Source organism: Mauremys reevesii, linkage group 7 (genome assembly GCF_016161935.1).
Source record: "Mauremys reevesii isolate NIE-2019 linkage group 7, ASM1616193v1, whole genome shotgun sequence".
Taxonomy (NCBI): domain Eukaryota; kingdom Metazoa; phylum Chordata; order Testudines; family Geoemydidae; genus Mauremys; species Mauremys reevesii.
In genome coordinates, this window is record NC_052629.1 from 122,716,786 (window position 1) to 122,742,824 (window position 26,039).

The 26,039-nt window shown below is 40.6% G+C and overlaps 1 protein-coding gene across 28 annotated transcripts in view; it reads left to right on the top strand.

Moving 5' to 3' along the window:
* FHIT (fragile histidine triad diadenosine triphosphatase) overlaps positions 1-26,039 on the top strand; it is a 997,853-nt gene that overhangs the window by 135,310 nt on the left and 836,504 nt on the right. For 18 of the 28 annotated variants that reach the window (XM_039481723.1, XM_039481722.1, XM_039481724.1 and 15 more), the window contains one exon: positions 11,591-11,660. The exons of 3 other annotated variants lie outside the window; for them this stretch is intronic. The gene's annotated coding sequence lies outside the window, so the exon portion shown is untranslated. Of the gene's footprint in view, positions 1-11,590; positions 11,661-14,398; positions 14,500-26,039 lie in introns of all 28 variants that reach the window. 7 more of the 28 variants (XM_039481728.1, XM_039481727.1, XM_039481713.1 and 4 more) reach the window with 2 other exon arrangements.

Below are 26,039 nucleotides of genomic sequence, written 5' to 3' on the forward strand. Positions count from 1 at the left end.
AGATCCTTTTCTGCCTATGAAATCTAATGGCTTTTGAGGTCTTAGGGTGTTGAGATGTGTAAAACGCATAGTTTTAGAGCTGAGACTTTTTCATGTGTTGCTTTAAAGCACAACAGGGCCATGCGTGCTTTGCCAGTGCTCATGTAGCCTGAGGAAGAGGGACCAGTGAGGCACGCAGAGAAGATATGAGCTATCTAAGAGCCATATTCTTCAGACAAAATGCATAAATTGCTAATCTGCAGTCAATGCCAAAACGATTGTTTTCCTAAAAATGTAATTGAAATGCTCCCTAAGGCTGGAGAGACAGCTGGGCTACCAATTCTGAAATGTATTTAGCTTTTAGTTACTGAACTGTAATTGAATAGAAAAATATTAAGTAGAATCCAGCAAATTATGGGAGATTCTCTAAGTGAGGGCTCTTTTAGTAACTTTCTCTGCTATGCAGACCAGTGACAAGGCAGCTGTTGTCTGGGGGAAAGTTATCAAATGCTTAAGACCAGCTAGACAGTTGGGCATTTTTTTAAAAGGGAGTAGTACCTTTGACAATGATAAGAGAGAGGAAAGAAAGATATTTTTAAAAAGGAAAATTGTATGATAGTTTTCATAATTCATCTGCAGTGCAGTAGTTCTATAGTTTGGTTTGTCAGATATAGATTTTATTGTGGATGCAACTTACATTAAGGCCATTTCATTCAGCAGGTTCTTCAGATTTTTTATCAAGTACTTATACTGACATACCTTGTCTATTGTTACTGCTAAATTAAATTTCACTTTGACAGCTGACCACCAAGTTAGACTGCCAGGGACCATTTTGTTCTTTGAGCCAGTGTGACATGGGGAAAGTGTTTTATCTGTGAACATCATCTTTTGTAGATCTTTCTTACAAATATCCCTTAACAGGCTTCAAGATTCCTGAGAAGAATGCATTTTTTTTATTCTCTCTTGACATTTTTTGCAGTGTGAAAGTTGTGAAGTGTTGAAAGCACAGATCTTACTTGATTAATGTAGCCTTTGAGATTCTCAACTTCTTGGCAGCATGTCCCTAAAGATACTTCATTATTTCTTGAAGATATAAAGGAGTAAACAGGTATATACTTGCCTGAAAATAAAAAGGGGAACACATTTTATTCCTAAATTTAAAAAAGAACACACACACACACACACACCCCCACACCCACCCATTGGAGCTTTTCCTTGTGAATAGATGAGTGATTTTAAAATAAATGTGTATCTGTGGTAGAGGGGACCTCTTATCTTAGCAGAGCATTGTCATGAACAGTTTGTGAAAGGTGTGAAGAAAAATTGAGTTGTTCAGATGCTGAAATTCTGAACAAGACAGTAGTTTTATCTAATAAGAGGCACCATACCCATATGTGTGTAAGAAATAGTGGATCCATTGTTGTATATAATAAGGCAATGTGAGAAAGTGATGAAATAAATCACTCCCTGAATTACTGTGGTTTACATTCCCCACTGATCCTTATGAATCTCAGGTCTCTCAGTCTACCTTTCCTACCCTGTCCCCCAAAGTCTCTACATTTCAGGTTAATCTTTCATTTTCCATCTTCTGCTTTGGTTTTAACACTCTTTTAAAAAGGCAAATCAAAACTGCTGTTGATTCAAATCAGTCAGTTTCACTTTATGTCGAGAAGCAAAAAATGTAAAACATACTGAGAGCATTGTTCACCCTAAAAATCATGTCAACAATACCAAGTAAAAAAAAAATTAAGCTAGTAAGACAATATACACACAGGGCCAGACTCCACGGTCCTGAATCGGTTTTCACTCAGTCATGGTTTCAGTGTGAGTATGTCTGAGTATAAACTAACATTCCAATCCTGCAAACACTTATGCACCTGCTTAATTATAGGAATATCCATGTACTTAAAATTAACCACATGCTAAAATATTTGCAGGATCAGTGCCTAACTAAGGACTTTGGAATTTGGTCCATTCTATTCAAGACATGCAGTACATAGTCCTTAATCTATGAACTATGGCTATTCAAAGTAAATAGGACATAAGGATATCAAAACTTACAGTTCCCTGTTTGCAAATTTAGTATTATGCTTCAAGGTTACAGCCTCAGCTTGTAAATTGTATCACTATCAATAGAGGCTATGGTTTGGTATGCCTACTGCTAATAGGGAAATGTAGGATTCTTAGAAATATATTTGTTATACGCATTTAGTGAATTATTAATTAAAATAATTCTTATCCGTTACTGTAGGATTAATTCAGAGTGTTTGATATAATATCACTACTGTGCTGATACTGGAACAGATGTGGTTACTGTTGTACTACTACTGGTACGTCTAGTAAACGTGACTGAGAATTTAATGGCATAGTGTACTGAATTTAATTAGCCAATACATTTTGCTAGCTTGTGTTTTCCTTCCTAAATTATAAAGATGCCATTTATATATCTGATCTGTATCCTGAATTGTCTCTCAAATCCCTTGTCTCTGCAAAATAAATTGTTCAGCTATTCCCTTTGAATGGGTTAACATGTTTTTGTGCAGAACTAAACTGGTTTGCTTTAAGATGTAGTCAGTAAGTGGGCTGTAGCGAATGTCAAGTGTTATCAATATTGAAAGTGATTAAATGCTTGTTTCCTGAAGGGTGGGTCTCAGACCAAAGACTTTGAATAAGGATGCCATATTTGGGGTAGAGACAGTGCTAGTGACAGAGAGACCAATCCAACTGCCAGTGAGGTCCATGGGACTATTTCTGTTGACTTTAATGGAAGTTGGATAAAGCCCTGATCCCTGTTAATAGTTGTCTGTTTGGTAGATTGGCAAATTATATAATTCTTTAACAGGAAAAAAACCCAGAAAGCAGGGGACTCAAATATTTGTAAATGTATCATGTGATATAAATCACGTGCTGCAGGAATTTGGAAAGCTGGATAATTTATGCAAATTATACAGTGTCCTAAGTTGCATATTAAATGAATACACATCGCCTTGTTTGCATTCCCTTGTCACCACAACTTTCAATTCCTTGTTCCTCCTTCCTCTCAAATCAATAAATTCTCCCTATCAAGCCCATCATCTCTGCCTCCATTCCTCTGCAATCTGGCATCCCCTTGAGGTTCCCCTGTGTCACTCCTCCATCAAGTTTCCCCCTGCCTAAAGCACGGTCCCCAACATGCACACAGTCATCAAACCATGGCTAGAGTGATGCCCTACAACACTCTATCCGGTGTGGTCCTAGCCATATTTCTCTGGTCTCCACAGTGTTCTAGGTGGAGTCCCCATGGTTAGAGTCCTTTCATGGTGTGGGGCTGTTGTTGTTTTCATCCAGGGCCATAAGGATCCTACCTAAAGGAGACTAGCTGTTGATACTGCCTAGAGTGTCACTCCTGGAGGCCTGCAGTTCTCCCAGTGGATGGAAGGAAGCAGCTGCTCAGGAGCCCAGCGGGGTGCCACAAGGCCAAAGTCCCCCATCCAACTGGGAGACTGAACCTGTCTGACACTATGTCTGTCTGACACTATGAAGTAATATCCCCTTGTTCTTCATTTAACACATGGTGCTGAGAACTGGGTCTCACCAAGCACCAACTGGCACCAGCTTTCACCACCAACACTGCACTAAGGGTCTTCCCGTTCCACCAGATGGCGGGGCTGGATTAACCACTAGGCACAGCAGAGCTGCCTGCACCTCCCAGCTGCAGAGATCCCCCAGGGTGAGCAGGGAGACATCAGCTCTTTGGCCGCTAGCTCTGTGCCAGAGAGAGCTGATGGCCTCTGCTGGCTGTGAGCTGCAACCACAGGCCATTCCTGTGGCCCCCGAGTATGCAGACAGAGCTGCCATATGCAAGATGTGTGTAATGTTTCAGCCTGACGGGGAGTGAGAATGCCACTGCTGCTATTGAGGTGGCTGGGGAAGAGAAGGGAGAGGAGAAGGGGGCTGACTATTGCTGTTCTTTGGGGAACAGGGGTGGGCACCACAATCCACTGAAGCAGAAGGCTCTGTGTGGGCTGCATTACCACTTCACACAAGGCCATTGCTGAGATGATAAGACCTTCCCCCGACCCCTTCCACAGTTATTTGTTGGGTGGGTGGGCTTAGTGGGAACCCACTGCTAGTGTAACAGTCGGTGGAGCCCAGCACTGCTGCTTGTTGGGCCGACTGAGACTTCCCTCCTCAGCTCACTGATCCCCATCATTGTGTGGGTTGGTATCTGATCCTGGAGGAGGGAAGCCTCAGCCTCCTTCACCTCAGGAGAGAGCGCTTTGGGAAAAGTGTGTCCCTCTGCCACCCACTCTGCTGCTACATTCATTCTTTTTGTAAGGCTGAAATGAAGGATGAGTTTAAAAAAGGAAGCTGTCGTTGCTCATGATCCTCTTCCAGGTGTATGTACAATGTAATAGAACTGTACTGATCTTTCAGGTGATTTAGATTCATACTGCTAAACCCATTTTCAATCAAGTCTGTTCAGTCTTGGTTTTAATGGCCTTATTACTTAGTAAGTAGCCTAAATGATGATCCTTTCTTTCATTATGAGAGTCTGCATTGCAGTTGCAGTGCAAATAGAACTACAGCTATCAAGTAGACATCAAAGATATGTTCTTAGTTTGATGTTCAGTTTGCCATGCCTTTTTTCTCAGCAGGTCAAAATCTTCTTTTGTTCTTTTGAACACTTTGGAATTAGAGTAGATAGCAGTGACACCTGCTGATGAAGGCAGTGTTACCCAACTGCAGTCTTCCCCAAGTAGCACTCTCCAGTGACAGTGGCAGGTGATCAGGCATTTCAGATCTATGAGAACTTCACAAATAGTTTTCACTCTCTACCAATTGGTACGTAATTGGTTGAGATTTAAAAACCTTAAAACAACATTTAAAAAATGTATTATTCATGTGTCTTCTGTGACTTTTTTCCCATTTCCTTGGAAGAACTTGAGCAATAATAGCAGAAATCTTTTGATGTATTAATCTGTTTAAACTAATTGTTCTTCTGATCAAGTACAGCAAAAACAGAGACATGGCTTTGTTTAAAAAATCTGACGTTAGTGAGGTTTTGGAAAGGATGATTTCAGTCTTGCATTTGAACTGAATTCCAAAATTAAAAAGCCATTTCCTAGCTCAGTTACAGTTGCCATTCTTTATAATAGATTTCCCCCTTGGTATGGTTTTATAGCCAAGACACAGACTTCTCTGTCAAGGCAAGCCTTAGTTCTGTGCCTGCTGGAGAACTGTTAGATTTTTCTGTGCCCAAGCCAAAGCAGGTGATTCTAATCCATGTCTACAGAATCTTATGTGCGAAATAAACTTTATAAATCTTTTGGGTTTTTTTAAATATAGTTTGTTTTTATTGGGCTTGGGTCAACTATTCTTTAATATGAATGTCCTTTTATATTACCATATTTTGGGACTGCTTTTCAGGATCTTCCGTGACCACAGAGTGGGATGGTAACAAAGGTGGTAACAAAGAATTAGATTCAGAGGAAGAGAGAGTCAAATTTTCTCCTTTGCCCCTCATTCTTTCACTGAAAGCTGATCTGTACTTATTCTGTCCCCAAAGTGCCCATTCCTCAGTGACCTACAAACCATTATATTCTCAAAGCTACTTTATGAATTCCTTTGAGAGAATTAAACTGCAGTGAAAGTATTTACTGGTTTGGTGGCTTCACATATGTTGTTTCTTTAATACAAAGGTTCGGTAATAGAGAATTGCTTGTTCTTTCTGTGTAGAGTGAAAAAAAGCTTGTGCCTCTTTGTACCACTCGATGAATTTGAAAAAGCCTACGTTAAGCACTGTTGCTGCTTATAACTAAGCATCCCAACCATTGATAACAAATATATTTTGTGTTGAGTGATGATTACAAGAAATCAAAAGGAAGTATGAATTAAGTAGATATGAAATAATGAAAACTGAATAAATATGCGTTTTGTAAGTGTAAGCGTGCATGGCCGTCCTTCCTTCTCAGTATCTGAGGAAGACCATGTCTCCTCATGGTCGCGCTCTAGTCACAGTGCTCAATCAGGAGAAAATTAGCTGTCTTTAAAGCTGAGGTCACTCAAGCTGGACTGAGCAGCAATGAGTCTATAAACCCAGGCTCTCAGGTGGGGCAGGGCACCAAATAGTTATGGGGCTCTGGCCTGCAGTAGGACATCCTGGCTCCGGTGGATGGCTGACAAATGCAGGCCTCTTGGCCTAGAGTTAGGGTGGCAGGGGTAGGTAGACCTGGGCCCACCCTACTCCACTGGGTCCCAGCCCGTGGTCCTAGCAGTGGCAGCCTGTTTTGCCACTGGGTCAGTGGGGATCCGCCCACAACACGATGACAACCAGACTGTAGTCTAGTTTCCCTGGGCTACTTCCTATGTCCCCTTTGCGTGGTACTGCTGTTCTGTGGGTGTCCTGCATCTCCCCGGGGTAGGTTGCCAGTGGTAGTCCCAGCAGCTCCTTGGCGTCTTGGTCGACTGGCAGCTCTGGCAAGTCTTAGATATGGCTGGGGTCCTCTTTGGGCTCCAGCAGCAAGCAGGATGCATCTGTCTTCCCCAGTGGTTCCAGCCTAACTGAGCTGCAGGGCCCACCTTTTATACTTCCGCTTCTTGTCCCGTCCCTCAGCTTCCAGCAGGGCGGGCGTGGCCTTCCTGGCTCTGCAAACCCAGGGGAGGGTTGTGGTCCCTCCTTGTCAATCTCTGAGGGACACCACACCTCGCCCCTACAGTAAGCTTTACAGAAAATTAAGTTGTGGTTGAGAAATATACTCTGCCTAGCAGTAGACGATGACATGTCCTCCTTTCCTAACCCCATACCAGTGTTGGATAACAAGAACATATCTACTTAATCATCTCTCTACAAATTTCCAGTAATCCGTTGTTAATGCTTGTATTCATGTAACTATAACTAAAGATGACAGATGTAAAAACTGTTGCATTCCCATCCCAATGAAGCAGTGAGGTGTGAAAAATGGTTGGGAACTGCAAAATATAGCCCTTTGCTAAATCTAATGACAGTGCCTAACTTTGTGATGAAAACACATTATTGTGAATGTCAGTGCACAGGGAATTGTTGAGACAGACTGCAATGATGATTGCTAAAGAAATATCAAAAGCAATAAAACATAGAACAACAATCTTCCATTTGGTTTGGTTATAATTCATACAGGTTATCACTTCTGCTGTGTCATTTCACACAGGAACTCGCATTTAATATGACAGGTGATTCTTTAAAAAGAATTCATGGGAAAAAGGCTTCTGATATTCATATATTAAATACTTAGCACGGATGCTGAAATATTTTGCATGCTTAAAAGATAAAGTTAAATACTCTGTTAAGATAAAATTCAAAATTGAGGCAACTAGTAAATTAGTTAAACCTGTTAAAGAGCAGCCCATGGAGTTTAGCATGAGAATCCAGTTAGAATTCAGGACAAAAGTAAAAGTAGTCCATTCCTGAACTCAGTTATTATATTTTGCATACTAAAGATAATTGATAGACACACTCTTCCTATTGAGAGGAAAACTTTCATCTTGCTATATGTAGATTGCTTTTACTGATGGCCTACACAAACTGGAGGAGCTGTTGACTATTAAGTGAAATGTTCATTCTGAAGAAAGTCTTGTGTAGTTTCTTCAAACCTGGTGCTATATTTCCATTTAAGATAATTTTTTTAAATGATTTATTGTTCATATAATAATAGAATATAATACTTCCTCTGGCACCATTACAGTTTTTTCCTGGCAAATCATTGAACTTAAAAGCTTCTCTTAAAAATTGTGGAACCGCTTTAATTTCATTCATCTGAATTATAATTTTTTTCTAATAAACTTCAAATTAAGGATGAGATCCATGATGGGAACAGCGTGGAACTGCACTGCCTGAGTCACGGTGGAAGGAAGCATTTTTCCTGCATAGGTCAGCCTTACCTCCACTTGCTCAGTGGCTCTTTCCCGCACCTTCCCCAGAGGGGCAGTCTGTGTTTCCCAACTGGAGCAGACATACAGTGTGCAGGGCAGTGGTGGAGGGGCAAGGCTAAGGACACCCTGCTCTCATAGGGCATAGCCATGTGAGTGCCTATGCTGTGGTGATGCACCTGCATAGAGACAGTCACAATTTGCCCCTTTGCCATGTCTGTATTTTTCAGTAAAAGGAATTATGATTATTTACTATGTTGCTCTCAGCTTTTGTCACAAGTGGCCAGTAAATCTGCTTGCCCCTAAATTGTTTCTGAGGCTCTTAGCCTGAAATTGCTGATCTTTATTATCTTTCTGTCCATACATGTGTGGCTCTCCTATTGACCTAGCAGCAGTTCTCTGCAGGGGCAGCTCTAGCCATTTCGCTGCCCCAAGCACGGCGGCATGCCGCGGGGGGCGCTCTGCCGGTTGCCGGTCCAGCGGCTCCGGTGGACCTCCCGCAGACGTGCCTGCGGATGATCCACCGAAGCCACGGGACTAGCGGTCCCTCCGCAGGCACGCCTGTGGGAGATCCACTGGAGCCGCCTGCCACCCTCCCGGCGACTGGCAGAGTGCCCCCTGTGGCATGCCGCCCCAAGCATGCGCTTGGCATGCTGGGGCCTGGAGCCGCCCCTGGTTCTCTGAATGTAGGGAGAGCACAACTGTGGATCAAATCTGCTATTTAAAACCAAAAGGAATATACTGTTTATTGTTCACATGATAAAAATCCTTATATCTTTCACTACAGCTGAACTATAGCTGATTTTTAAAGCTTGACCAATTGAACAGTCTTTACTTTTTGTAAGGAAAACTCCATCTCTCCTGGCATTTGGAAAGCCCCTACCATGAGTGAGCTAATTAACATAATACCGATTAAAAAAACCCTCTGAATTAATCATTTGCTAGCTCTGTTTTATAAAATCTAATTCTTATTTAAATAAACAGACACAAAACATTTTAAGATGTTAGTTTTCAAATTCTTAAAATGTGACTGTACCACTGCGACTGCCCTTTTCCTCCTTCTATCGCTTACTTTATTTTTCCTTTGATGGATTTATACTAGTTATTTTCTGTTATTGATATTTTGTGATTTTTTTTTTGGAAGGTGGCTTTAAAAGAAAAAACAAAACAAAACAACCTTTACCAAAACACTGCTGAGAAGACCAAATTTTATCCCCTCTTTTTTCTTTAAAAGGCTGAAAATAGTAGTTCTATGTGTTTCACGTACGGCAATCCAGACAGTTGGCAGGAGGAGCTTATGCCATTCTGCACCTGCTGGGAGACAAAGATTTCCAATGAGAATCTTAAGGACCCCACATCTCATCAGTTCTTTCTCTACCTCGAGTGAATGAGCTAGCTAGCTCCCTTAGCTGCCTAGTAACAAAAAAAGGAAGAAACAAAGGAAGAAGGAGAATTTGTGTAATGGGATTTGATTTAGATAGATAATTTTTTTACGGCATTGAATGACTATTACACAGCTCTTCCTTAATGCCCAAAGCATATCTACACATTACAAAGATGGGATTTCTTGAAGGTATCGCTATTATTTGGCATTTGCTATAGTAATGAAATTGGACAGATGCCTTGAAAGTATGGGGACCAGTTGCTTTTCTATAATCTACAATATTCTCTCCATCTCTGGCACAACATAGAATATTTTGTTTAATTTCTGCATCCCATGCTTCTTTCAGATGTGGTTAGAAATGTTCTCAATTACTGTATTTCCTTCTGTAACCTTGGTTATGAAAAGTTTGGTAAAATAGTCTTCCCACTTTTAAATAAAAGATTAATAAAAAAGAAGTAGCAGTAGTTAAATATTCACATAGTCTGTATGCACAACCTAAGTGCAGCCAGTTATTCAGATGAGGCATCTAATAATGGAATATCTAAGTAAAGCTGTCAGATTTTTCAAAACCGGAACCGACTTAGCTAACATTCTGAGATATTACAATGTTCTAATATTAGAATAGTGTAGTAACAGTTGGGACTAAATCCACAAAGGCACTGAGGTGTTGCCATGCTGACCGTTATAGTGCCTTACTTTTAGGTGCCTTGCCATCCAGTGGAATTCACAGCCCCAAGTTAGGTGCCCAGGCTCCCTATACAGTGCGTGAAAGAGTTAGGCAACTAAGGCCATGTCTACACTTGCCTGGGATCCACACTGCTGTGATCGATGCAGCGGGGGTTGATTTAGCGGGTCTACTGAAGCCCTGTTTAATCGACCTCAGAGCGCTCTCTGATCGACTCCAGTACTTCACCGGAAGGAGCGGATTAAGGTAAGTCGATGGGAGAGTGTCTCCCGTTGACACAGCACAGTATAGACACCACGGTAAGTTGACCTAAGCTATGTTGACTCCAGCTATGTGAATAACTTAGGTCCATTTACCGTGGTAGTGTAGACAAGGCCTAAGAATGGGGTCCTCAAAAGGCAGTGAGCTGATCAAGGAGCTGTCTAAGGTAGTGAGTAGGAAATACTGAGCAGAAGGGCATGGCCTAAGCCTTGCTCCTCTCAGGGAGTCAGGCACTTAACTCTGCTTGAGAGTCTCAGCTGTGAACCCTCTCCTGGACTTAGGTGCCTAAACTGTTTTTTTTTTTGCAAGAAATGGCTGGGGGCAGAGAAGAGGCATTCTTTTAATCTTTAGGCCAGTGGTTAGAGCACTCACCTGAGATGTGGGAGACAAGTGTTCAGCTACCCCCACCCCCTCCCCAGGTTACAGGGGCAGATGTGAATGTGTTTATGGTGTGAGTGCACATATAAGCAACCGAGACGAGCAGGGAGGGGGCGGGACCTGAGGCATAGTGGGGGCGGAGCCTGGGAGGAGCAGCGGTGGACTGTGGGCGGGGCTGATGGCACCCCAATGTGTCCCGATATTTTAGTGTGGTGATCTGGGTGCCCTAATGTGCAGTGTGCTAACCTCCTGCATACTAACTGTCTGTGTGGACCTGCTGCTGCACACTAGTGCATGTTGATGAACTCTCAATGATGATAAGGTGGGCGGTTGCTGCTGCTTCCTCTTCTCTCTGCCTCTGTCCCCTCCTGGCTGTGTCGGGCGAGTGTAGGTGTAGGTATGCTCAGAGAATGCCTACTGGCTCAGGCAAGATTGGTAGGAAAACACCTACTTTAACGTCTTGCTGGGGCTTGGGCATGAGATAATTGCCCAGGCATCTAGATGAGGCAGCTGTGCACATGCCCAGAGGCTGAAACAGGCTCATAGGGAAGTGTAACCATTGTGATTTAGGCATCAAGGGATTTTAGGTGTCTGTAAAGTTATGTGGTAGCTGAACAGCGGCTTGGAGGATCTCAGTGGCACCTAAATGTTGGATGTAGGTGCCTACCTGCCATGTTAAGTGCCTAAGGCCTTCTGTGGATCTAGCCTTTAGTGAAGATAGTCCCGATTCTTAAGTCCATTTTATAATATGATGTGTGAAAGCCTGGCTCTTCTGGAGTAAAGGGCAAAACTCTCGTTGAATTCAGCGGGTCTAGGATTTCACCCAAAGGATTGAACCTCTCATATTACGGAATCAATTTTAGTACCTGTATGTATAAGATATAGCAGCAAGTTTGTGGTCTCCAGACAAAAGTTATTGATTTCATGCAGGTTTTTTTTAAGTTGTGTTATAGAGCTTGAATTAAGTTTGCATAATGAAAGTCTCCTGGAAGTCTAATCACCTCCCTATTTTCCAGGTTATGCTTGGCCTCAAGTGACTTCACTAGCTGTGTAAGAGGTGTCAGGTTGGGTTACACCTTTTAGCAGGTAAGGTCATATTAATTGCTTTCGTGTGTCTTTAGACTGTGACTTTCTAGGGAAGGGATTGTGCTTGCTTTTCTATTTGGAAATTACTTATCACACTTTGGGCACTATGGGAAATTAGTAATAATACCAATGATAATTTTCAGGAATATTTAAGAGTAAATCCCCACACAGGATTGCTTCAGAAATCTTTCCAAATGCGGTTACGGTCTGAGATAGGAATAGCCTGAGAAGATAAATCACTTCTCTTTTAATAGTTTACAAAGTAAACAAAGATTCTCTATGTAACCAAGTTTACACTCTGACGTTTCCACTGATAATGACTAAGGTCCAGGTCAAACATTTGGATACAGGGGCATAATCAGAAGTTAGTATACTTTCAGTCTTTGCCCTGATGTCTGCGTAATTAGTTTACCAGAGAGAAAGGAATCGATATAGGAATGTGCTTATGTACAGGGAATAATTTATTATTTAATCTATTTATAAGGAGCTTATTGTGAGATAGCTCAGTACCTTAGAGTAAGGGCTGCATACAAAAAAATTAAAATCTTCTAAAGAAAAGCCAACCCATCAAATACACTACAGAGTGAGCCAGCATGAAAAACTTCCCACTTCAAAACAGTTCAGTTCCTCAAGTCTTGCGTCTGTCTGTTGTTCCCTTCTCTATCCACCTTCTTTGTTCTGGCACAGCATTTTTTCTGCCCTCCTCCCTCATCTCCTCATGTTCTCTTTGAAGCTCTCCGTCTTCTTTCTTATTTCAGTCTCTCCTTCAGGACCTCTAAAATCATCTCGCTTGCTCATATGTGCACTCACCCCATAAACACATTCACATCCCCTCCCATAACCCTTCTACTCCCCCCGGAATCTCACTGCTCCCATCCATTCATTGATCACTCACTTCAGCCAACTCTCCACTCATCCTCAGGTGCCAAGTTTTGAAAAGCTCCTTGTACAATGCCCCCTTGCAAGAGGTGTGAGTGAAGCAAGGGTTCTTCGTCCTTAATGGAGAAACTGTGATTTATGCCTCCTCCCCAATTCCTTTCTTTCCCAGTTGTGGTTCCCACTCCCCTTTCACACACTAATTCCCTTCTTCTCTGCTGGGCTCCCCCATCCCTACCATTTCACTCCCCCAGCTCTGGTCCTTTATCATGGCAGCAGGGCTCATGCTACTTTCTGTCTTTCCTCTTGGTAGGGCAGCAGGGGATGGGAGGAGTCAGAGAGACTGCGACTCTACAGCAGCCTCCATTGCCTGGAGGAAGAAATCCACATGAAACATTGAGCCTTGCCTGGTGCCCCATTTTCCTCTCCTCCCCCCTCACCAGGATATATGACATTCCAGCACAGATGCAGGCAGGTGTGATGTGGGAATGCAGATGTGTGAACATGCCACCCAAGGCACGCCACGTGTCAGTCCCATTCACCCCCTCCGCATTCATTCAGGGCTTGTCTATACAAACAGTTAATGCAGGGCAAGTTGGGGTGTAAGTCTACCTCTCACTAGCCTCCCACATGCTATATGTCCGTGTGGCCCCTGCTGGTGCACACTAAAAGTTCCTTAGTGCGCGTTGACCTCCCCACTTTGAAAAGGAAGTAGATCAAAGCTCACTAGGGAATTTCTAGTGTGCAGCAGTAGGACAGTGCATAACAAGCTAGTGCGAGGTAGGTTTGTACCCCAGCTTGCTGTGCACCAGCTTCATATAGACAAGCTCTCAGTCACACGATCCATGCACTCACCTCTGAGAAAGTTACCCCGACAGATGGAAGAGGGGAGCTTCATGGCCCTCCTGCTGTTAAGGGACGAGTGTCCCACTGTTCACCTTGGTAAGTGTTTTGAAGGAAATAGTTGAACTCAGATTTACATGTAGGGCACTTTCTTGTTAGCTGATTAAAGAGAGATGGAAAAGAGGGAGAAAAACAGCCTTAGTGAGATACAACAAAAACCAAACAAACTGATGAAAGATAAATAATAGAAGAAGACAAACTCTTCACAATTCAGATCTTTTGTATGTTCTCCCATTGGTTAGATTGTCTGTCTGCGGTTTACAAACTAAGATGACTTTTTTGAAAAGTGTAAACATTCATAACTGAGCCATGCACAGTACTTTGTTCTGTCATTTTGAATTTGTGTCCCTCTTCTCAGTTCAGTAAGCCCTTTCAAGTGATATCAAACATGACTACAGCACTGGGAAATATTACAAGCATATTTAAATTGTAAGATGGTTCAATTTTTCATTTTAAGTTTTACTGTTGGCTGAGAACATATGTCTACTTGTACACAGAACCTTGAGTATAATGTTGACAATTATTGAGCATTATTTTAAGGTTACAGTAAGTATCTTTGACCTTCAATCCAGACCGTCAAAATGCTGCTGGCAAAGTCATCTCTCTTTACTGTTGCTTTGATCATGTAGCGTCCTCCTCCTTTAAATCACTTCACTGGTTCTGCTTTACTGGTTTATTGCTTTATGCAACAAGGTCAAACTTCTTGTCCTTGCATTTAAGGCTCCTCTGTATATACTGCAGTGCCTGCCTACATCTCTGCTCTGGTAATCTTTCATGTGCCTCAATCCTGCCCTCTCTGCTCAGGGTGGGGCTGACTGTTGAAGTTTTGATCCAAAGGAAAATACGTGGAAAGTGTGGAAAGTACTTGTTTAGAAAATAAAATCTTAAGCTTCAAGTCCTGAGTATGTCAGAAAATTGTTTAGAATGAGCTGTACAAAAATTTGTTTCCTTTACCACAGTGCTACACTGGCGTTAAAATAAAGGGAATTGGGCAGTTGCACATGTCCCCAGCCTGTGCTAACAAGAGAGGTTAGCTCCACTTCTTTTCTCCTGGGTTTGGGTAAGCAATGATCATCCTTCTCTCTAGTTAATTCTGTGAGGCTCCCCCTGCTATTTCCTTCCACTTTAATCACTGGGCTACACGATAAATTAGACTAAAAAGGAGTAAAGATTGACAACAGAACAGCTACAAAATGAGATGATAGGCTTTACTGGATGCTTTATCAGCCTTCTCATTCTCCGAAAGTACAGTCAATAAACTGAAACTAACTAAAATAAGGGTCTAAATACTCATTCTTGTCTTGGGTCACATCCCTTCAACAGGATTTGGTTTTCTAAGGCCTGAGAAGGATTTTTGTCAAGAAACATATTACATAGACAAATTTAACTCAACTTCAGCAAGTGCAGGCACTCTTCTGCTTTCTGTTGGTAATAACTTTCTCCACAACATAGAACCATAGAATCATAGAATGTCAGGGTCGGAAGGGACCTCAGGAGGTCATCTAGTCCAACCCCCTGCTCAAAGCAGGACCAATCCCCAACTAAATCATCCCAGCCAGGGCTTTGTCAAGCCTGAGTTTAAAACTTCCTAAGGAAGAAGATTCCACCACCTCCCTTCCACCACAGCCCCTTCCCTTCTGGTGGCAGCGAAAAATGAAAGGGATTGATATCACTTTTGCTGTTTGCACTCTTGGGAAGTGATCTGACATTTCAGAGATGGGAGCCAGTATAAGAACCTGAATAAAGAGAGAGAAAAGAGTTACAGATTTAAGAAGTTTGGAGACAAAGGGAAGGAGGGAAGATAGGTCTTTCATTAGCCAAGCTGGTAGGATCATGGAAGAGAGTTTTTGAGGGCAGGTTTGTTAGCAAAGGGTAAGGAGCCTGCTGTGGAAAGGGGCAGGGGCAGAGGGGATAATTGTGGGAACAAAGGAGGACAAAGTGACAACTGGAAATTGGGTTAAAGGCATATGCTGGAGTAGAGTCATAGACATACGTCTGAAAACTGGAGCTGTGATGGAGAAGGGGAGAGTGCAGGGATGGGATTTATACTCACATTTCTGACATGTGATTTGCACTATCATTTGCCATCCTTGAATCTGGCACTGATGTACAAACTTTCAAATAGCAAAAACAATAACAACAAAACCTAGAGTCTGTGAGAAGCCACTTTCTTACATAATAAAGACTAGCTCAGTGCCTTCACCCCAGAGTGTGTGTTAAATTTTCCCAGTGGGATTTCTATTGGCACAATGAATGACTACAGCAAAACCATCGAGAGTAGGAGTCAGAATGGCCCTCTGTTAAAAGGGTGGCAGGCAGTTTTAAAGCATCCATTGTTTTTTCCTCTGTCTGACATTCATGGTGTGCAGAGTGTACAACTTGTGCTTTTAGGCAATATAATTCATTGGCAAAGTTCTATTTTAGGGTGTGCATAAGGAGTAGGATGATATCACAGAGATACACCTACTGTGGGCAATGAATGGTGAAAAACATGCTGTAGGCTTTTCATAATGCAAAAGAAGAGCATTTTGGACAAATTATTTATTACTTTTTTGGGATAGAAATGCTTAGTTTTGGAAGCCTAGTTTCATTTATAATGTTAACACTATTTTGCAATATTATTTTATATAATTTTGTTTGCTTCTTGCTTAAATTATGTTTAGAGGGGTTTAGTTCTCAGTTAAAAAACATTCATAATGAAACCTGCTCAGCATAATAGTTGGAGAGCTAAAATAGAACTCCTTGGCTCTGATACAGAATAACAAAATGTGAGTTTGTTTGGTTTAAGCTGCAGTAACTGCTATTTTAGATGTAGTATTACACAGAGATATGTACTTACAGACTAAAGCAAATTAATTATGTATGGACTATTACCACTTCCTGAAAATTGTTATTGAATTGTTTGGTAATATTACCATAGTGTATTCCAGAGGAATAGGTTACATTCCTATGCTGCTGTTCAGTGGTAATCTGCAGACAATCACGATTGCTCTTGTGTACATAGTGCATTTTAGGCAGAACTATAGAAGGGTATCAGTTAAGGGCCCATATGTGCTATCATTTAAAAAACTATTGTCAAAGGCACTAAATATTTGCTTGGTGTAAGTATACCTGGTGTTATTCTGCAAGCAAGGTTTTAAACACACCTTTTCCTGCCATTATGAGTTTTGTGGTTTGTGATTCTTTTTATGATATTCTGTTAAGAAAACAAAATAAATGCAACTACCATACTGTATTTTGCTTCGTGTGAGCCCTGTCCCTTGCTGTATAGCCGGCAGCTATGTGTGTCTGTTACATCTTGACTCCTTGTAATGCTCGTAAATCGGTTGACCAACCTGTTCAAATACTTTGTAATTTCAGTACTGTTTGCTGCTTTACATTTTCAGAGCCCTTTACACACAAAAAAGAACCACAGGCATGTCTATCCTGCTATGCTGGCCAGGTCAGTGGGGCCAGGGGGCTGTGACCTAAATCTAATCATCACTGTCCACTTTTAAATAGCTGATGCCTCTATAGGTGCCATCGGGGGCAATCCCTGTACCCCTCTGGGAATTATGCTTGTCTCTTGAAAATAATCAGCCATTGCCAAGTATAGGGGGAGTAGGTCTCCCCTCTGAGCTGGCGGAGCAAAATGTGGGGACATTTAGCTCTTTCTGGGGGGTGGAGCTACAGGAATGCCGAGATTTGTAGGTAAAATATGTCCTTGTTGGTCCTGGATACAGACCTGCAGCAATAAGAGGTGCCTGCATACATTTTACCAACTGAACAGCAGAATGAAGCTCTTAGAATGTAACTGTAGTTGTATTGATCACACCCAAGATGAAGAAGGAGGAGAAGAAACAGGATGTTTGGACAAGATGTGGGAGATGTTTCCATGTACAAAGGGGAAAGTGAACGGAAGGTGCAGGAGATAAATGGGATTGTGTGGAGAAGTAGTGATTGGATGGAAGCATGCAAAGCAAGGGAAAATTAGAATAGGGATGAGAATTGGAGAAAGGTTGTGAGCCATACTTTTGTCTCCCACTAGTGTAAATTGGGCTGCCTGCTTTACTTTAATGGAGTTTCTTCTGGCTAACAATGGTATATCTGAGAACTGAGTTAGACCTTGTTTGTTTTAAGGGTCATGTGTGTAAACTTATGGCAAATTCCATTTTAAAATAAACAGATGGCAATTATTTAATTTTTCTAATTAAATCCTATTTATGGGCTTTCATTACAAATTATTTAATTTATATTGATATAGGAGCATGCGCTAACAATAACTAATACATATTACTATTGAAGTAGCGGTGTTTTTTTCTTACACATTGAAGGAAAAGCCACCCATCCATTGATCTGGGCACTTCCACAGTCATTAAAAATGCAAAATATATTGTAACACACAGTTTCCAATGATATGAGAATGCCTTGCAGTAGCAGAATATAGATTATATCTGTGGAATTACCTGGGCTTTCAGCTGTAGTATTTGTTAATCAGCCTTTCTATATGGAATTATATTTTAAGTACTATGGCCACATTTATTGTGAGTTCAGTCTCTAATGTTGGATTTGAATTTATAATCCATAGTACCTGTTGAGAGAATGCTATGGCTGATCAATAGAGATATACAAGCCCCTGTCTAAAGCCAATACTGTTTGGTTGTTTCATGTTTTAATGATGCTGTTATGTTCTGATCACAGCTCTCACTCTGTTAACTATGACAACCTTGTAGTTTCATGAAATTATAGTTAATGGAATAACAGTGTTAGAATTTTGCTAATAGTACTGAAGTAATTCAGGATGATCTGGAATTTCCATTAAAAAGGCCTGTTTTTGCGGGATTAATATATCAGCTCGTTCACAGTATGTTTGGTCTGAAATTTGTTTGACAAGATCTCATCCTAAATGGGAACTTGCTTTCAAAAATGGCTTGTCATGTTTTTGCAGTAGAAATAAAAAGCCATGTAATTTTTACTGTTTCAGCCACTTTTCCTGGGAAGCTTTAGAGAAGCAGAGGCTTTGTTAAGGAAATGAAATGTGGACTAATTTACTCACTTTTAGTAATTAGACAAAAACAACAGCAATAGTCCTAAAATAATAAAAAAAAAGATTTATGGCTCTCATAGCTGTAACCCCACTTGGAGTTTGCTAACTCTAGGAACTGTAGATTGAACCTCTAAGGGCTTGTCTACACTTACCAGAGGATCGACACTGCGGCAATCGATGCATTGGCGGTCGATTTAGCGGGTCTTGTGAAGATACTAGTTGGTTGGTTTTTGTTTTAATTCTCATTTGTTGTCTGTGCACTCATGGCTGGTTAGGATTAGGGGCCTTTTACTCCCCTCTTCTGGCCAGAATGGACTAAAATGGACAGAATGGACAGACTGTCAGACAGAAGCTTTCTAATGCTGTAGAGGTGGGTTTTTAAAAGGACTAATTTCAGGAGAGATGTCACCTTAATTTCAGTGCTTGAACAACAAGAATCAGGGTACTTCATTATTTATAAGATAAATTTATAAGATTTGAAAGAAAAGTATTGTATTTTTCATATGTAAGTATAATGGTCTTCTCTCTCCTTTCTGTCCTTACTACTTTTGCACAAATTTGTGACCCTCACTTCTGTGTTACCCATAGTAGTGACAATCTAGGGCTGGGTATTTGACTGGTCCAAAAATAATTGGTCAGTTAACTGGTCAAATAATGTCAAAAGTGGTCAAATATTTTAAGGCACTGATTTATTAGAACTGTGACAGCAGTGATAAAAAAGAGTAAGACTTGATGGTGTCCAGTAGGTTTAAATTTAGATACTTATGGCTAACTACAAAAAACCAAGTTACTTAACTGAGTTATTTTAACTCAGAAAAATGCAAAACACAATGAACTGGTGTTCTAAGAAATGAAAATTATTACTTTTTAGCAGTGTTATATTAACAGTTAAATGTGAACGTTATTCAAGATTGAACATTTCCAATAGAAAGAAAAATTAAATTAAACAGAAATAAAGCAAATACACAGAAATTATGAAAGAAAGAAGTCATTTTTAAATGCACTTATGCTATGTAGGCAAAAGCTCAGCTCTCCAAGCAGCTTAATGGCTGTGCATCTTCTCTCTTTGTGTTGGGGGAGATTTCATGACTCTGAACTCTCCTCCCGCACCCTTCTGAGTTAATTTTTGTATCTTTGTCTAGTCACTTTAGATGGCAAGTGTCTTTTAACTTGCTGAATGTGCTTTGTAAGATGCCCTGTACATTGATGGTTTGGTATACAAATAAAGATAGATAGATATACATACATACTGTATTTGTTCTAGAAGAGTCCAACCACTCATGATACTCAGCCCTCAGGTAGTTCAACTTGTTCTCCCTGGGTACAGCACAGAGATTAGGTGTTGTAGACTGGGCATGGGTGAAATTGTTTTTTCTCCACAGCCTTGTCTCTGCCTCATCACACCGGGGGAGATAAGACTGACCTTGATAATTTTATGATAGGTGGGTGGATCCCTCCTTTTCCTAACATCGTCTTGAAGTGAGATTTATTGGGGGGACTCTAAACCATCGAGAAGGTATTGAAGGCTATACTGCAATGGAAGCTAAGGGGCTCAGGAAACACAGTGGAAGTATTGGCATTCATAGATGGCTGGAGTTTTACCCAGAGGGCAGAACTAAGGTTGTGTTTGCAGCCTTAACTGAGGCATTTCCTGACTGATGCCTGGTCTACACGGGGGGTGGGATTGATCTAAGTGAAAAATGTAGCTAAAGTCGATGTATCATAGAATCATAGAACTTAAGATCAGAAGGGACCATTATGATCATCTAGTCTGACCTCCCGCAAGATGCAGGCCACAAAAGCTGACCCACCCACTCCTGAAATAATTCTCTCCATTGACTCAGATGTTGAAGTCCCCAAATCCTGATTTAAAGACTTCAAGTAGCAGATAATCCTCCAGCAAGCGACCCCTGCCCCATGCTGCGGAGGAAGGCGAAAAACCTCCAGGGCCACTGCCAATCTACCCTGGAGGAAAATTCCTTCCCTACCCCAAATATGGCGATCAGCTGAACCCCGAGCATGTGGGCAAGACTCTCGAGCCAGACACTCAGGAAAAAGACTTTCGATATCCCAACATTGACTTAGATTGTACTTAGATTGACTTACCGTGGTGTCTTCACCGCGGTGAGTTGACTGCTGCCGCTCCCCCGTCGACTCTGCCTGCGCCTCTCACGGCGGTGGAGTACAGGAGTTGACAGGAGAGCACTCAGGGGTCGAATTATCGCGTCTAGACTAGACGCGATAAATCGACCCCCGATGGATCGATCGCTGCCCGCCGATCCCGTGGGTAGTGTAGATATACCCTGAGTTCTTAACTGTGTCTCCGTGATATTTTCTTAACACAAAGAGCTTCAGTAAGAGCTTTGCTAAAACCCTGCACAAAACACATTGCTCATGTATGTAATTTTCAAAGGGCCTAAATGTGCATCAGAACTATCAAAGGCACTTCCCTTATAACAGGGCTGTTGTCCAGACCCACTTAAATTTCTGATCCCTTCTGTTTGTTGCTGTAGGGGTGTTCAAATAAAAACACACTTTTTAAATATAATCAGCAAATTGTATTTTTTTCACTGTCCCCTTAACAAAAGGGCTGATCTATTTTTTCTCAGACTTTCTTTATAATTGATCACCTTTAGAAGCCTGGAAAATTTCTCACTGAAATTAAAAATTAAAGTTTTGAAAAATGCTGAGGAACTCACATGGAATTAGAATATAAACCATTATACAACCCTAAACTGTACCAGTTGCTGCCACTCTTGCTATGATGTAGCATGATGTTCCAACAAAACAGTTCAGTTTTAGGGGTGCCTTTTATCTCTAATGGTACACTGATGACATACCATTGCACAAGTCAGACCTACTTTACATAAAAATAGCTTTGCAATGCGAATTAGGAACTTTTCACCTTGAAATGCTAAATCTGTTGAACTGGCTTCAAATACATACTGTATATGATTGTACCTATTGTGTTGGAACATAAACAGTGTTAGATTTTCTGAAAAGGGGCTCATTTTAGCTATTCTTTCTGCTGCTGAAGGCCCAGTGCTGTTGACAGCACAAATATAGACTGAGGTAGAATAGAAAGCATCCATGGAGAGAAGAGGTAGGCGTGATGTCTTTTTCTTAATAGCCTTGGCAATTCTCATTCATTTTAAACTCATTCACCTTTACTTTCTGATTATCTCTATCATCATTTTGAGGTATGGTATGCGAATTTATAATTTTCTGTATTGTTCCTATACATCATTTGTTTTGGTTACACCTATCATATTTAAGCTGTATTGTACATGTGTACTTACATACGTGAAATTGGGTAGAGTATGGTTAAATGGCTGAATTATACTTATTATCTTTAACAAACAAAATAATTACAACATTTGCAGAAATTTAGGTGTGTAAACTAAAGCTGTTCCTTTAAACAATAACTAATCAAATATTGGAAGACTACAGGGTAATTTTTATGAAAATATAAGAGTGGTAGAGAAACAACCTTTGGTGTCTCAGTTGCTATACGAGTCTCATGCAGTACCTTAGGGCATTGAAATGATGCAAAATTGTGTTCTAAACCAGTGTCTGATTTCTTTTGTCCGTGCAGATTTCAGATGCCAGTGATATGGCACTGTTTGCATTTTGTATTAAGTGGTGGTCTGCACCAGCTGTATGTATGTGGTGGGCCAGTGAGGGTTGTTTCATTTTCTGGAGGGAAGAGGAGATGAATGAGAGTTTCTTCACTGTTATGTGAAAATTGGCATTGGCTTTATCTGAAGTCTTTTTAGGGGACAATGCGACTTTGGAAACTGCTTCCCTCCTTGTGCACCATTGCTGTGGTTGAGGTCCGCTGAAGCACCTTTGTGGATGATCCTCAAAACTTGAACTTGGACCTCCAGGCCTCACATTAGAGCCGGAGTTCTTTAGCTGCCAGACCATGTTGCCAGGCTCAACTTCTCAGCCAAAACTTTGGCCTGTACTGTATCTATACTAAGGCTTCCTTTTTCTGTATTGCTGCCTGTCATAGACACTGATAAATTGATGATGATATTTGTGTGTATGTGCTGCAGCTAAATGCTGTGGTGGTCAGTGCAGTATACGTGGAGATAAATTATAAATTTGTCCCATCATACTGTAGGCATTTGCTGGCAAAAGTATTTTGGAGATCAAAAGCAGCAGTATCAGCATGAACTGAGGCTTATCTGCTGAGCCTGTAATATAGTGCTGACCAATTCCTGTTCATTATGATGGAAAGTTCTCCTTTTTGAGAACCAGTACACAACTGGTAGTAAGATAGGCATTGCTCCCTTAGATGTTTAAAAATAAATTTCCATGCCCATATTTTAAATCCATTCAAAGTCACGCATCCCTTACCTTGTATGCCGCTATCTGATGATGCCTTTTTGACATGGGTTTTTGTGCACTGCTTAGCCATGGTGTCCTCATCCCAGTAAAAAAACCCACAAAAAACCCCAATGAAGGATAAAGTGTGCGTGAAACTTCAGGTAGTCAGAAAAGAGGTCCATAATTACAAATATGATAATGACATTCAGACACTAATCTGTCGTTTTTTCATTCTTTCGACAACTTCAAAAAAGTCTTTCTATGGTGAATTTCATCTTCCTGCTGACAATGTATTGCATCAGCAATAATACAGTTGTAGCAACTTATTTACACTGCAACCTTACATCTTTCAAAAGTAGAACATGCTGCTCCTGCAGCTCCACTAGATATAAAAATGACAGAACGGTTACAAAATCTCAGAGGATAATCATCAATCATTAGTTAGTGGGGGTGTTTTTAGTGGGGTCCCACAGAGATCTGTTCTTGGTTCAATGATATTCAATATCTTTGTCAATTATCTGAAAGAAAATCTAAAACCATTGCTGGTGAAGATTGTGGGTGACAAAAATGGATAGAATGGTAAATAGCAATAAGCACAGATAAGTTGGGAAGATCATTATGGATATCATGGTAAACTGGGCTCAGTTAAACAATATGTGTTTTAATCCATCTAAATGCAGGGTTATACTTTTAGGCACAAAGAATGTAGATCACAAGTATAGGGTGGAGGAATATATTTTGGAAAGCAGTGACTCCGAAAGGGTCTTAAGTATCATGGTGGATAAACAACTGAACACAAGCTCCTAGTGCAGTGTAGTGGCTAAGAGCAAATGAATTCTTTGGAAGCATGAGTAGGGGAATGTGGAGCAGAAGAAACAGGGAGATGTCATTACCGTTAGTGGAATAGTGTTTCCAGTTTGAGTGTCCATGCTTTAAAAAAGACATTGATAAATTGGCAAGGGTTCAGAATAGAGATACAAAAATTATGTGAAGTCGGCTTGCAGAGAGAGACTAAAGCAGCTCAGTCTATTTAGTTTATCAAAGAGAAGGTTAAGAGGTGACTTGATCACAGTTTATAAATAACTACATGGAGAGGAGATTTCTGTTTATCTTTAATTTATCATACAAAGGCATAATGAGATCCAACAAGTGACGATGAAGTTAGACAAATTCAGACTAGAAATAAGGTAAACATTTTTAACAGTGAGGATAATTAACCATTACAACTTACTTCGGGATTTGGTAGATTCTCAATTTTAGAGTCTTTAAATCAAGATTGGATGTCTTTCTAAATCATATGCTGTAACATACCCAGATTTTAGGGACTTGATGCAGGAATCACTTGGTGAAATTCTATGGTCAGACTAGATGAAAAGAATGGTTCTGTCTGGCCTTAAAAATCTATGAAAAGAGGCCCTAAGAAAGCTCAGTGACCAGGCTTTTTCTTCACTTTTTGTTGCAGGAGAGTTAACATACTGTTGTCTAATACCAGATTTGTAATGACATATAGTTTATCATAAAACTGAACACATTCATTTTTATGGGTGGTTGACAAGAGGCATAGGACGCTAATTGCATATACCGTTAAAGAGAATCGTTCTCCTGGAAAATTGCCTCCCTATTGTATCCATCCATTTAATTTTAATATTTTATTTAGTTAAAAGCAGCTAAAGAAAAAAAATCTTGTTTTATGGTAAGAAAACTGTGTGCCACAGAATGTGCTCTCTGTTAATTTTGGGAGGCACTCAAATACTCTGAGGGCCATATGGAAACTAGGTAAAGTGTTCTCAACACAGTTCTTTACGTATGGCACCTTTGATAATATTTATGATGATCTTTGATCTCTATTTGATTAGGTGGCCACACAGGCAATTTGTGCTTCCAAGCCTGTCACATTAAGCTCTGCTCCCTCTGCAGTGTCCCACTACTGCTGGTTTAAATATTGTGACTCAGTCTCCTCCATGCAGGGGAACAGAAAAACATGTGCAGTTTATTTAGCCTAGAACATTAGTAAAGAACTACTTTCAAATAATACCAAAATACAAGAAAAATTGACCTGGATTTGAAAGAATAATAGCTAAAAAGGCCAACACTTCATGATACACAGGAATATTACTAAAACTGTTGAATGATGGGTGTTAACCACATTCCTAGTTGAAAAAGTAAAATAAATTTCTCTCATCTCCATTCTCAGCCTTAAGTGTCAGAGAAAATATTTGTCAGTAGCGTCAGTCAGTCACAGCATGAGCTGCTAATTATTTAGGGGCTGATTCAGAGGCCTTTGAAGACAGTGGGACTCTTTCCATTGACTTCAGCGGGCTTTCGATCTGGTTCTCACTGGGAGGTACAACCGAGCATTCAAGGTGAGTACTCAGCTCCTCAGTCCACTCATCAGACAAACCTGGGACTTTGGTTGCATGCCTAGCTAAAGTCCACCCAGAGAACTTTAACTTGATTTTGATCCCCTGTTCTCTATGTTCTGCCCCCCACCTCCATGGCTGGTTAGGTAAAATTAAAAGCTATAACCTATGGATTCCCTTGGCAACTGACATGTGGCCATTATAACCTATTATGGCACCACATACCCATTAAACATCACAAGTTCAGTAATGTAAATAACTTAAAGCAGCCAATATCTATATTAAAGCCAAACACATGAGTTTGATCAGTAAAACGATTGTTAATAGAATACTGAGCTTTACCAGTATAACATAAAATATGCAGATACATTAATTTACAGTGTTTTAAAGTAGAAGAAAAAAATCAATCCACAAAGTCAATTTCAGATTTATTTCTCTGTGTTAATGCACTTCTAAAAACTTTGTGTAAAAGCTGAATAGCATAATGCAAGAAAAATGACACCTAATGTACTCATGGTTCCAAGGAGCTGTACTGTTTTTTAACCCCTCTCAGGAAAAGAATACTAAAATAAGCTACAAATAAAGCAAATGCTGATTATTTGGTATGCTGGGATTTCAATAAGTGTTTCTCTTTTTCTGTAAAGTTTAATCTTGCCTATTTTAGTTACTAACCCCAGAATTTTTATTAATACCTATTCATATATTAACTATAGGCTTTACGATTTTTACATTTCAATTTAGTTTTTAAATCGTTAGTCTTAGTAGTTATTTTCCACCTGGCAGGAAATTAACTAACATTTCTTTCCTCACTAATGTTCCATTTGTCACAATTAATTTTAATCTCTCTTTCTTAGGGAGTGCAACCCAGTCTAGTGATGGTAT